Genomic DNA, 14,090 nt, shown 5'->3' on the forward strand with positions numbered 1-14,090 from the left:
CTATTTGATTAGAAAAAAAAAATCTTTGTTCAGAAATTAAAAACTAGACATGTGTATTATCAAGTTTCATGTAACTTACGTTTTAATAGAAAAAAGCATTTTCGTTGCAGAAACAGCATTTATGTAGCAGAAAAAATTCATTCATTGTAGATAACGCTTGGTACTTGTTGATAAGATATGACATATTTCTTCTTTTTTACTACTAGTTTACTGTTTTTATCTACTGATTGATTGTTCTAAGATATAGATTGTGATTATTTACTCAGAAATTTTCTATAGTTTAAAGAAATTGTATATAATGATTTTAGATATTTTTTATACTCGAAAATGGCAAATTAGTGATTTTGAATTTTATATTACTAGTGTCAAATTCAAGTACAAAATTATGTTACATTTTTTCCTTTTAGAAATTTCAAAAAATGAATCCCTTTTAAATTATCCTCATTAATATATATAAGAACATATTAAAACAATTACTTAAGCATTTTGTTAGTTTTCGTTTCTGAAAAGGAGTCAAAGCTGTCTGAAGCTGCTTTGGTTAAGGTTGGTAAAATACTAATTAGAAAAGCATTTTTTAGGTCATATTCTACCTGTGCAAATCTATTTATTAAAAAGTATAAAATAAACGCTTTCTTTAAGTTGCAATTTCAAAATAAAACTAAAAGTAAGTATAAAACATTTTGTGTAAAACTAAAAAAATATTAATGTAAACAAAAATCTATCAGATAGAAGACTTTAAGTTTTATCAAAACTCAGAACATGGAAAAATACTTTTTGCTTACAGTAAGTTATAACCAAACTATGTTAAAAAACCATTTTAACAAATAAGGATATTATTTTATAACAAATTTTGAATGTATAGCCGATTCTTAATTTAAAAATCAATTTAATAACATTTAGTGCATTATCAACTAGCTACCACTAGTAAAAACTTTTTATTTTTATCAAATAAGTTTTTTTGGGTAAACATTTTATATAAAAGATAGCGACAAATACTTTCTTGTATTGTTATTCAAAGTATTAAAGGAATTTATATTGGGAATTTTTAGAGTAAACTTTTCAATTACTACTGTATACATAAAACTGAGCTAAAATTTTGCACGGCGTCACTTTTGCACGAGGCGACACTTTTGCACGACGTTACATTTGCATGGCGACATTTTTGCAAAGCGTCACTTTTGCACGGCGTTATATTTTTTACGGATATACTTATGAACTGCGAAAATTTTAAACAATCACGAACTTCACTTTGGCACGCTTCTAATTTTTGTTTTCTCAAATAAAAGTTTAAATACTTTTTTTTTTGTCAACTTAAATAATATTCGCTTTTAAACGCAAGTTGTTTTGAATGAATAAAATGTGGTAGTTTTTTAATGAAATTTTAATGTAAAGTTTCTATTAATTTATTTTTTCTAAAACTTATTTTACAAACTAAGTTTCAGTCAAAGACCTCTTCAGTGCTTAAATAAAGTTCTTAAATAAAAGCCTTTATTTGAAGTTTTACGTAGAACAATATAATAACGTACCACAATTCATTAATTCATATTTATAATCTTATTTTAATTAAACTAGATGAATACGAATTTCCTAATTTTAAATAAAAACAATTTTGAATATTTTAAATAAAAAAAAAATTTAAATCTCGTTAATTTTTAAACAAAAAGATAAAATTAATCTAGTAAGGCTTTAAAACACGAATTTTGAGTATTAGTTTTTACTAGTATTGTATTAATGTAAAATAAGCATTATATAGTTGTAAACAATTATTTTAAAGTTATTGTAATTTTAAACAATTGATAAATAAAAAAAAAGGACTAGTAAATTTATGAAGTGTAAAGGTATTTTAGATTTTACTTGATGTTTACTTTTTAGTTTTTTATTTAATTTAGCGTGAGAATAAAAAGAGCAATAAAAAAGCGCACTTTTCATGATTTAAACTCGGATTTTTCAATTACTATAATGTTGCATTATCACGATAAGCCAAGAGAGAGTAACATTTGGAAGTTTGAACTTATGTTCAAAAAAATATACCATATTAGTCTTAAACCGCTGCAATATTTCAATAATGAGGATTGGCAGAATTCTTTTTTTTATCTGTCAGTTAAAATTTGGAACAAACTACCAAATGATTTAGTTTCTTGCAAAAATTTTAAAGAATTTTAATTAAAGTTAAAATTTTTTTATCTGAATTATCTTTGTGCTAGTAAAATTAATAAGTAATTTTTACCAACCGTTGATTTAATTTCAAGATGTAGCTTAGTTTATAGTTCAATTTTATTAGCAGCACCTTTACTCTATTAATAATGAGTCATTTTTCAATGTACTTAATGATTATTCATATGTCCAGTCTATTGTTATTTTCCTTGGAGCGTTAAGGTTTTTATTTTGTTGTTAGTCAATGCATTTAAATATTTTCTGTTGATTGTTCTACATCAAAGTGTAAATAAGTATAAGTTTGTAGTCAAATTTTTGCTTTTTATGTCAACCTATAAATATTATATCAATTTATGTTTTTATCTTTGTTTTAATAAATAAACTATTTTTGTTCATTTTATTTTTTCTTTATGTGTCTTTTAGTATAAGTAGTCTAGGTTTTGACGTCTATGTCCATCATATGGACAATAAACTTGTAACCGTATAGTAAAATATATAAAAAGGCATAGTTGTTGATCATTATATTAAAGTTCAAAATAAACTAGAACAATTTACTTACACTTAAAGTTTTTTTTATCTTAGATCTAAATAATTAAACTTTTTGTCTCTGATAAACTAGAACAACTTACTTACACTTAAAGTATTTTTTATCTTAGATCTAAATAATTAAACTTTTTGTTCCTGATATGAACCTTTTATAAATAATTTTATTTTATCTTTTCGTTAGTTAGTTTCTAACATTAAATTTTACTGTTTAAGCTTTTAAATTTTTCATTTTTTGCCTTTAATAGAATATATGTTATAAATTTTTAGTTTTCAGTTTCTTTTTATGTTACAGATTTGGTACTAGTATTGAAACTTTTTACCAAAATGCAAAATTGATGTTACGTGTGAAAAAGTCATCGTGCAAAAATGTCACCGTAAAAATGTGACGTTGTGAAAAATATTTTTGTGCAACAATGCTGCCGTATAAAACTGTCATCAGGAAAAATGTCGCCGTGCTAAAGTGTCTCCTCGTGCAAAAAAAATGCCGTGCAAAAGTGACCCTCCGTGCAAAAGTGTCCCCTCGGGCAAAAGTGTCCCCTCGGGCAAAAGTGTCCCCTCGTGCTAAAGTGACGCCGTTCAAAAGTGTCCCCTCGTGCAAAAGTGACACTGTGCAAAAATGTCCCTTCGTGCAAAAGTGACGCTCGTGCCATGCAAAAGTGGCCCTTCGTGCAAAAGTGACGCTCGTGCAAAAGTGACCCTTCGTGCAAAAGTGACATTTACCCAATTTAATAACACATAAAGCTAAAGTGTTACAGGCTTAAAGTTTTACTACCTCTATTTGCCATCCAGTTCCTAAAGGTTTTTTTATATGCTGATCCCTTAGCTAATAAATTAAGGTTGTCATTGTCTTATAAATATTTGTCATTTTGAATTTTCTATATAGTAAGGTATCATCTGCGAAATTTGAAACTTTTAATCTAGTATTATTTTGTAAGTCATTAATGTGTATGATAAACAATCGAGGCCTTAAGATTGAACCTAGTAGTACACCAACGTCAATTTTTTCATAAATTGACACATACTCACAAAATTTAAAAAACTGCTTTCCAGATAAATATAACTTAATAAACAATTTAATATTATTTCTTACACCATAGCATTCTAATTTGTTTAAAGTGTTATATCAAAACTGTAAAACGCCTTACTTAAAGAAAATAATACTCCACATCTACCAAATCTGTTCACAACTTCTTCTATAAACTCCAAAAAGTCATGATGTTAAAATGAGTCTCTCTGAAACTTAGTTGGAAACTGTTTAAGATACTTTTTTCGTAAAAAAATACTACACAAACGGTTGTATATTACTTTTTAAATTAATTATTTAAGTTAGATTACATTGAGATCAGCCTATAGTTTTCTAGTCATGTTTTTGATGCGGACTTACATATCGTTTTTAAATACCATTATGCCCTTTGGATTTGTTCAAATCCAAGTTTTTAATAATATAAAGTAAATCTATTTCTGTTACATCTAATACGAAAAAAACTGTTGCGGACATTTTAATTTTATTAGTTTAATTAAAGTGTTACCTTTTTTTTTGTACAGGCCTGTTTTTAAAAACTATCTAAGTAAATAATTGTTTTGGTTCTATTTTATTTGTTTAAGTTTTTTTTTTCTTTAATACCTAGATGGTGAAGAAATGGATTTTCTTGCTTCTTTTATTGTTTATGTTATTTATTGTTCTCCAAATTTTTAATGTATCTTCGTCAGAGGTTTCAAATATGTTTTCATAGTATGCATTTTTTGATATTGTTTTGATTTTGTAGGTTTTTTTCTATATTTTAGTATTCTTGAAATTTAACTGGATTATCAAAGTTATTTTTGCAAAGGGTTTTGTATAAATGTTTTGATCAATTTTAATCTGGATTGAATTATCCAAGGTTTTGATTTTAATTTTATCTATCCTTAGATAACTTTTTGTTTGGAATTTTTTGTCGGCCTTTTTTTTTATTTTAACTAACAAGTTATTAATCTTTGTATCAATAGAATTTTTAGACTTAGTTATTTTATTAGTTCAATGTATGTTTTAACCAATATTTATTTCGGCCATCATCAACAAAGTTGAGATATTTCGCCATCAATAAAAAGTAATGAACTTTACCACCTGACCATCAACGACTGAATCCGAGACAACCTACGTCCGGTTTCGTCCTTACTAGGATTAAAAAGGCAGGCATAGTCGCAAGAAACCGCTGTTGAGATCTAACCAAGCGAGTTAAGCGGGAAGTAAAGTTCATTACTAAATATTTAATGTATGTTGAAGTAAGTAAACCATCTGTTAAAAATATGTTTTGAAATTTTTATATAGTTTATTGAACGATAAAAAATACACTCAAAATATTTGGTCCAAAGACTTGGTGCACAAAAAAACCTTTAGGATACCTTTTAAAGTTTTGTCCAGGACTTGTTTTAAAAGTATTAGTTTTTACTTATTTAATATTTTCTATTAAATTGCAATCTTTAAATTTTATATAAAGGGGAAATTGGGCTGATATATCTGACAAAACTACATGGGAATAAATATTTTTTTCTGATTTTAAACAACAAAAATGATTTATCAATTTACCTACAGAGTTATTAACACTAGTTGGAACTTTGATGAGTTTCGTATGACCAAAGCCATGATTTTATTTAGATCAAGGGTTTCCAACCTTTTTGATGCCCCGCACCTCTAAAGTCTCTTAATTTGATCTCACACCCCTAACACTATATGCTATAATTATTTATTAATAATTTGACTATAAAATCATTGATTTCATTAATTAATAATTTGTATTTTTATGATAGTGTACTCTATATTAACAAAAATAAAATATTTGGAAATTTAAAAACATAACAAACTATATTCGAACTAGTTTTTTTTTTTTTTATAAGGTAGAAAACATCCGAACTCACTCTTCTCTCTGCAACGATAAACGTTTTCTGAAGGTCAAGCAAGTGAGTTTGGAGCTCATCACTTGTAATTCTGCAAATGCGGAATATCCTGTTTTAACAAAGCAAAAAACCAGATTTATTTCCCAACATAGCAGGGGCACCGTCAGTACACACAGAATCAATAACTTGCATGTCTAAGTCATGTTTTGCAAAAAAATTCTTGACACATTGAAAGATGTCTTTTACTTTTGTGGTTCTCTTCAGGTCTTCACAAAATAAGAAATCTTCTTTTATCGAACCATCATGCACATATCTCACTAGCAAAATAAATTGACTGCAATTTTCAACATCGGTTGATTCGTCCACCTGGAGAGAAAATTTTTAAGGAACTAGCTTTGATTTCAGCTATGACTTGATCCAAAACATCCGAACTTAAATCTTTAATTCCACTTTGAATAATATTATTAGATAGCGGCACTAGCTCAAGCTTTTTTGAAGCTTCTTTTCCCAGAACATCTTCTGTCATTTGTAACACACATGGCTTTATCAACTCTTCAGCAATTGTATAAGGCTTTTTGGATTTAGCTACGTTATACGCCACGTGGTAAGAAGCCAATAAAAGAGGTTTGTTAGCAGATACAAAACCGAACTTTGGAAGTGTTCCTTGTGATTCATAGCGGATCCTTTAGATTTCAATGACTCAAAATCATGACCTGAAATACCTGCTCCACCACGTCGTTTGTTAAAATGTTCTTGCAACTTAGAGGCTTCAAATTTGAGTTCGAAAATACAATGTTACATAACATGCATTGCGGTTTTTGCAGGCATTCAACTGTTTCAGTGCAAGTAAAACCAAACTGAACATAACTATCATTCCACTTCCTTATCTTTGACATGATTGAGTACTAATTAAATAAACTGTATTCTAAGAAAAATAGAAAAGTCATATACTAATTTTTATTTTCATAAAATTTATACAAAAACAATGCTTCAGCCTATGACTTCGTCAATTAGTATTTTAAGATTTGAAAAAGTATTAGAAGTGAGGAAAAGCACTAGAAAAGTAATAAACATTAGGCTTAAACTTAAAACTAAACTTTTTATACATTTTGTTATGAATATATGTACTTAAAAATAAAAATCAGCTGTTCTAGCTTAAGCTTATGTAATGTTTTATTTTTAAAACTATTAGCAGCTAGGAGGTTTAAAATAATAAAGGTTGAAGTTAAGATTTTTAAAAGTTAAAACATATTTAGTCTTAAATTGTAAAAAGATATGTATAAAAGCAAACACAAAAATTTTTGTATGCTTACAACATAAAAAGAAAAAAGTAGATTGAAAAAGGTAAACGGTTTAAGTTCAAAAAAGGAATGAATAGAAATAAAATTGTTACATTGAATACTTTTGCTGATCTATAAAAATTGGTTTCACTAAAGCTAAAAACAAGTTTTCTTAAATGGTATTACATACAGTAATTGCTGTGAACTTTACAATTTACTGATGTTAAATCTTAAAGCACCACTTTCTGCACAACTAAGCTTAATAAAAGATTACATTATAAATGTAATAGACTTAACAGAACCTGTTCTTAACAGCTAATAAAAACCTGCTGAAGATACTAATTTTTATCTAAGTATTTGAATTAAAATAGGTGGTAGCTCATAAACTATTTAAAACAATTAATGGCCAGTTAAGAAAATAAAATATTTAAAGAATAGATGATTAAAATTCACAGGTGTAAAACTCTAAGAAAGCTTTACTGAAATGCTAATTTTAAACTAACAGCTATTAAATGAAATTAGTAAAATTAATTTAATTCTAGAAAAGCGCTCTTGCTATATGACGTATTAATAAAATAGATTTATTCAGAAAATTAGCGCCAACTTCTTTTTATAACAAAATGTACTTAACTTTATAAACTTTATCAGAGAGTGAAAATCTCCTTATTTATCATACAAAAATTAAAAGCCATCTTGCACCCCTGATTTAGATAATTCTTACTGAAGTAACTTTATCATTTAAATAGTTTATATTAATATCTCCAAAAGTACAAGTGTCCTTATAAATATTTATATTTTCTAATAAAAATTCAAGAACTGTTTACGGAATTCAGGATTTAAGGTTCCAGAATGACGACAGATTTATCACACCAAACTATTTTTACTATTTATTCCTATTGATACTTTTAATGATATTGATTCGTAACTAACAATTGTCAAATTTAAATCTTGACTGATTGAATAAATTATTGAAGTTTTAAAATATAAGCTAACCCCCAGAGCTTGACATGAAAGTTAAATAATAATTGAAAGTTAATAAATGAAAATTGTTTACTGTTGGTGATAAAAATTCTGCAATAGCTTTTTTATAAATGTCAATTTCACTGACACCTATTATGTTAAGAACAATCTTATATTAGTATAATATGTCTATAAGCTTGGATTTTTTTTTATTTAGACTTTTAATATATATCGTAGAAAACTTATACTACCCTTTAGTTATTTATCCAATAAACGCTGAAAATTCTCTTTAGAGGAGTATTTGGACCCAACAACAAAATGTCTAGTCTCTATATAAAAACTAAATTAATTTTTGATATGCTATTGTCTATCATAAATATTTCTGAGTTACTAATTTGACTAAATGGAAAAATATTTTTAAACTAAGAGTTGTGTTTTTTTATATCTTTCGTATGACTAAAAACAAATATTTTTTTAATTAGTATTACTAATTAAGAACAAGGCATTTGTTACAACATAACTGACAGAGATAATAAAATTAATAGATTGTACAAGTACTTTAATTTTAAATGTTATTCAAGTAAATTTTAAAAATTACAATGCCTTCTTCTTTTCTTACTGAAGATACTTTTGATTTAAACTCTTCATTCTTCTTAAAACGACAATGCCATCTATAGTCCAAATGAACTTTCAAATGCTTTGGTTTTTAAAATGATAGCAGAATTGAATATTTTTAGGTTTCTACATGTAAGGTTTTCATTAATTTATCTTTTATTACTCTCTTTGGATTCTTATTTAAGTATTTATGTTCTATTCGTCACTACTGTCTTTTATTTTTTAATATTTCCTTTCTCTATTACTGGATACACACTTTACTACAACTTGGGCATCTATATTTTCCTTATTGTATGTATTTATATTTTTTACACAAAACTAGGGTTTTATAATACACGAAAAAGCAAAAATCTTATGGGGCCTTATTATGTTTAACTTTAAGTCTTTACTTGTACTTACTTCAGTGATAAAGGGAGATAGACTTTAAAAGTATAAGTACAATTAGCTCAGGTTTATTATCGTTTAAAATTTTTAAGTTACTATTTTAGAATGATTGAACTTTTGTTTTACAAATAACACGTATATTATAGTTAAACAAAATTTGTTTTACTTGCTGACTAAGTCAGTTCAACCAAAAATTTCACTGTTGTTGTTTTTTTAATTTAAAAAAAAATATATAAAAAGTATCCAGTTCATCTTAATCTAATGGAAAAAACTACTCATAATATGTTACACAACATTTAAAACAAGTATTAAAATAAAGAAAACAAACGAATTTTGTAAATCAGTTTGTAAAATTTCTACATCCATAGACGTTTTAGATATTTATTTTGAAAAAGGGTTGCATTTTTTTTTTAGAATAATCATGACGAGTAACTATAACTGAATTCAATTTAGAGATTTTTTTTTACTTAATTAATTTTAGAACTTTAAACCCTTACAGCATACACATTTTGTTTTTTATAAAAACTTAAGTTCGTTTTAGTATTTGTTACTAACAAGCAGCTTTTTAGACATTAAGGAAAACAATAAACTTGTTTTTAACTTGATCATAAACTAGGCTAAAACTAAACTATTTTTTGTTTGTAGAGTAGCAAACATAGAGAAATCTAATTCTATAAAACTCTGTAATGAATAAGCATCACATTTTGAAAAACATTTCTTAATATCCTTAAAGTTTAAGTTTTAATTGTTTAAGTGTTATTATGAACTTTATAAATGAACAAAATTAAGTACAAACTATAAGTACAAATTACAAAGACTTACATTTATATTAAGTAAATACATTTTAGATAGGTGCACCTTTAAATAGTATACTTTATAATTTTATACTCTTAAACTCATATCTAAATATTAACAGTTTAAAAACTTCTAATCAGTAAAAATGTCTAGCCTTAAATTAAAAAGAAATTTCTCATAAGTATTAAAAAATCAGTAATACAAAACAATTTCAGTAATACATTAAATTTAGATAGAAGGTTAAAACCAAAATTGTCAAGTTAACTAGTCTTAAACAAAACTTAATCTTTTTTAAACGAATTCTGGTTAAATATTTTGCTTATACAAAGCATTTACGGACTATTTCACAATAGATTTAATTCAGAAAATTTACTAAACCTGGTTAATAACCTGATTGATAACCTGATTTTGAATTACTAACCTAATGGTTACAACTTAATCCATTCGCATTTTGTTATGCTTTGACCGAGGAAAATGATTTTGAAAGTTTTTTAATACTATCTATTTTATACTAATGAAGAAAAAAGAAAATTGTATGCATCATATTTTATTTAAAATATTCCCAAAACAATAACAAAACCTATTTTTTAACATGCTCACCAGAAACCGATAACTTGCACGCAATTTTTTCTGCGGTACTTTGAGCTAAGCTTAACTTGAGAGATTTTTCAAGATTTCACATTTGCGTGTCGTGAGCGACAGGCCTCAGTTTTCAACATGGACCATACACTGAAGGCCTTTTGGTTTTACTCGCTCACAGCACCATAAACTATAAGTTTTAGTATTTTATGCTGCTTTATTATATTTTATAAGGGCGTAAAAGTACAATAAAGTTTAATAATGTCATCACGCTTGGCTTGTTGACAGAAACTAATTCATTTAATATAACTAACCTGGAATAAAGTCTACCAACACAGTTAGTATATTACGACAAGTTTTAAAGTACTTGTAGCCACACAGAGATTGTGAGTTACTTAATTTGTTGAGACTACTAGTCATAATTAAATACTACAATGTTTTATTACTATCTAATAATGCTATTTTAGATATAAATCAGACAGTACAGTTTGAAGTTTGAGTAATGTATCTATTTATAAAAAAGAACCAAAAAATTCTATAACAAAATGTCCATTTCAAAAACACAAGCTACTTTTATAAATCACCTGGAAATATGTAAAATTTAACAAAGTTTAAGTGATACATAAGTTAACACTTTAACTGTGTAAACTATAAAATTTTTAATAACTTTAAAATAGTTAATTAGTATTTAAGTATTAACTCTTTTATTTACACCACAAGCATACAAATATTACACAATCTTAAAACAGGTCTAAATATAACTTTAAGCAAAATCTCAATACCAACTCTATTTCTCAATTATCGCTGTAAATAAAATGTTGTGCTTGAATGTAAAAAAGACTTTAAGTTTCAATCATGGATATATTATTGACCGATTCTACATACTTTACATTAAAAATCATAGAAGTTTAAATAAAAGCAGCAAATTCATTACAGATTTTAAAAGTTTAAAAAGATTCTTGCAACACTTTCTTCGACCTCTCACCAATATTTTGTTTAAATAAGTTACTGCTCCTTAACTATTTATGTTGTAAAAACTGTCATAAGTCGCTGAATGTTAAAAAGTTTGAAAGCAACCACTTTACCACCTTTTTGTGACTCATAAAAGTAGTTTAAGAAATATTAATAAAAGCTCAGAAATTTTAAAAAGAAAATTATAAAACTAATAAGAAATACTTATTATGCAGCAAACCCTAAAATCGATTCACCTCTAAACCTGTATTAACACGAGGTGGTAAGGACCCAATATCAAATTTAAATAAAAGTATGGTAATTTAACAATACAGCTGCTGTTGTAAAGCAAGCTATATAGATTAACAACAAGACATCTAAGGAAGAGGATAAAAGAGAATGTCCCAAAAAGTTTAAAGAACTTTTGCTTTTCAGATAAGAAGGATGATATACCGGTCAAGGCTTTAAATGCATCTGAACTTTCATCCATTGCAAAAAATTTGGTTAATAATACAACCTGTGCAAAAAGTTATAATCTAAATAGATTTAAAACTATTATAACTTGTAGTAATGTTTTCGATTTGATTAAATTAGAAGCTATTTGTATTTTGTTAAGGAAACCTGTTTTATGTAAGCAAAAAGATTTTGACTATACTTTTTCTTCATTTTCCTAACACTTTATAAGTTTTGTTTTCATTATATTCATGTTTGGTTTTACTGTAGACTAATTAAAACGTAAGATGATTATAAATGATTTTAATTCTTATCAATGGCTTGTCTTTTATTAATCTCTTGATTTACCTTATGATTACTATACAAGTTTGTGAAATCTTATCTCTTGTTAGCTTTGTACTCTACTGATGAGAATTTCTCGAAATATATCTAGTTTATTGAAATTGTGTCTTGTATATCTTATTGTATAATTACTGGTCACTTATGTTCCAATTAATATAGTAACACTTAAGTATAACGCTGTTAGACCGCAATAAGTTAAATGCCTCATTTTATTTATTAGTAACATTACATGGTTTTAAAATAAACAACAAAAACAGACTCAAAGTTTTGGTGAGTACAGTAACCTCTCGCTTATTTACGCACATTATGTCCACAGAAAAAGTGCGTAAAGATATGAGAGATCGTAAAGATACGAAAGATACCAAATATACTTACTATAATGGCTTTTTATTGATATTGCTTTTAGTTAAAAACAGACTGGGGTTTCCCACTTTTAACAGTTTGTTTACTTTATTTATGATTATGAAAACAAATGATAAAACTATACATTTAAAAAATATGTATTTAAATTTATTTAAAATAATAATAGTTGTAGAAAGATTTTACTATTTTTTATAAAAAGTAGATATTATCTTTATTTAGATGTGACTTATTTGATACTTAAGATTTATATTATATCCTACTTAGCAAATTAAATTTATAATTAAGTATTTAGTTACAATTAAGAAATAATGTTGTGTCTATATTAAACTCTGTGTTGCTCTATTTATATATAGGGCAAGAGTGCTGTGTTATTTATTTGTGCTTTATACTCTCATTATTTCATTACACTTTCATTATTTAACACAGACATTATTCTTTGAGAATTTTAGTTTAATCTCTTATTGTTAACATAATTTCTGATATACTGAGGTATAACTAAATGTTTATCAATTAATCAAGGAACATAAGTTTAGAAAGTCTAAAGATGTAGAGAGCTGAAATAGCATTTAAAAACATACTTTAAAATAAAAGAATAAATTAAACTTAATTAGTGCACTATTAAAATAAACTAAAATTTTAATTTTTTGAATTATTAGAATTCTAAAATGCGTAACTAAACGAGAGTGCGTAAAGATGCGAGAGGTTACTGTATATTTAAGTCAGCTTTAAAAAACTGAACATAAATTTTACTTTTATTGGTAAACAAAACATATGACTTATCTTAGTTTTAAAAAGGCATATTGTTTCATTTTTCAAAAAGTCAGGTAGTAAGTTTAACTTTATGAATAATTGTTTTTATGTAAGTATTAAATTCTCTACGCTTTGTTACAAGATGTGAAATAATTACATTTTAAAAAATTAAGTAACAATTAAACACAAGTCATTTGAAATTGTAAAAAAATATTCTTAAGCCTAATCTAAAAACAAAATTAATTCCACGTCATAAGTTAGTAAGTAAAATTAATTATTTTAACAAAAAGGATAAAAATAAATAAATTCTTCTTGATTGTAAGTAACAGTGATTTAAATATTTGATAAACACATTCTAGTTAATTATTTGTATTAAATTTTAACAGAAGCAGAAGTTCATCCTGTGAGCAGAAGTTAAAAAAACACATGAAGTTTCTACAGTAATGTAAGACAGCGATCAAGCTTTTACTTGATCTAATTTAATCTAGTTGTTCGAAGAGATAGTTTGGGGTTAAAAGAGGAATACAGTCTGTTCATTGTTTAGTACTAACTGCTAAAAGGTAAATGAAGTTTTTGAAGATCAATTTTTAGAGCGTAGCAATAATTAAGAAGACAAAGGCCTGTTATGAAAATTTTAGATCTTTAAAAAGCTGTAAGCAAGAATTAAAGCGAAAAACTAATAACAGTATTTATTCTGCTTAATACTTGTATTTCAGAATTTTGCCATTGGAATGTATATATCCAAAAAATCAAGAAAAAAAAGAACTGTATTAAGTATTTTAGTACTTGCAAGGAAGTAAAAAAATTGTATCCAAATTAACTGGAAGTAGATGATATCGTTCAAGTCGTAATACTCTAAACTTGTATTAAATAAATAAAAATTAACAGTATCAGATCTCGTTTAAGAAGTTATAAAATAAAATTGTGATAGGAGTTAGCAACACTGGTAGTTGTTTTTTTAAAAACTAACAAAAAGTTATTTTGTAGCTAAAATTTATTAAAAATCTACAAAAGGCGAAATAATACAAGTAAGTAATAAAATAT

The sequence above is a fragment of the Thalia democratica genome, chromosome 4, assembly GCF_965202585.1.
Source record: "Thalia democratica chromosome 4, ktThaDemo2.hap1.1, whole genome shotgun sequence".
Classification (NCBI taxonomy): domain Eukaryota; kingdom Metazoa; phylum Chordata; class Thaliacea; order Salpida; family Salpidae; genus Thalia; species Thalia democratica.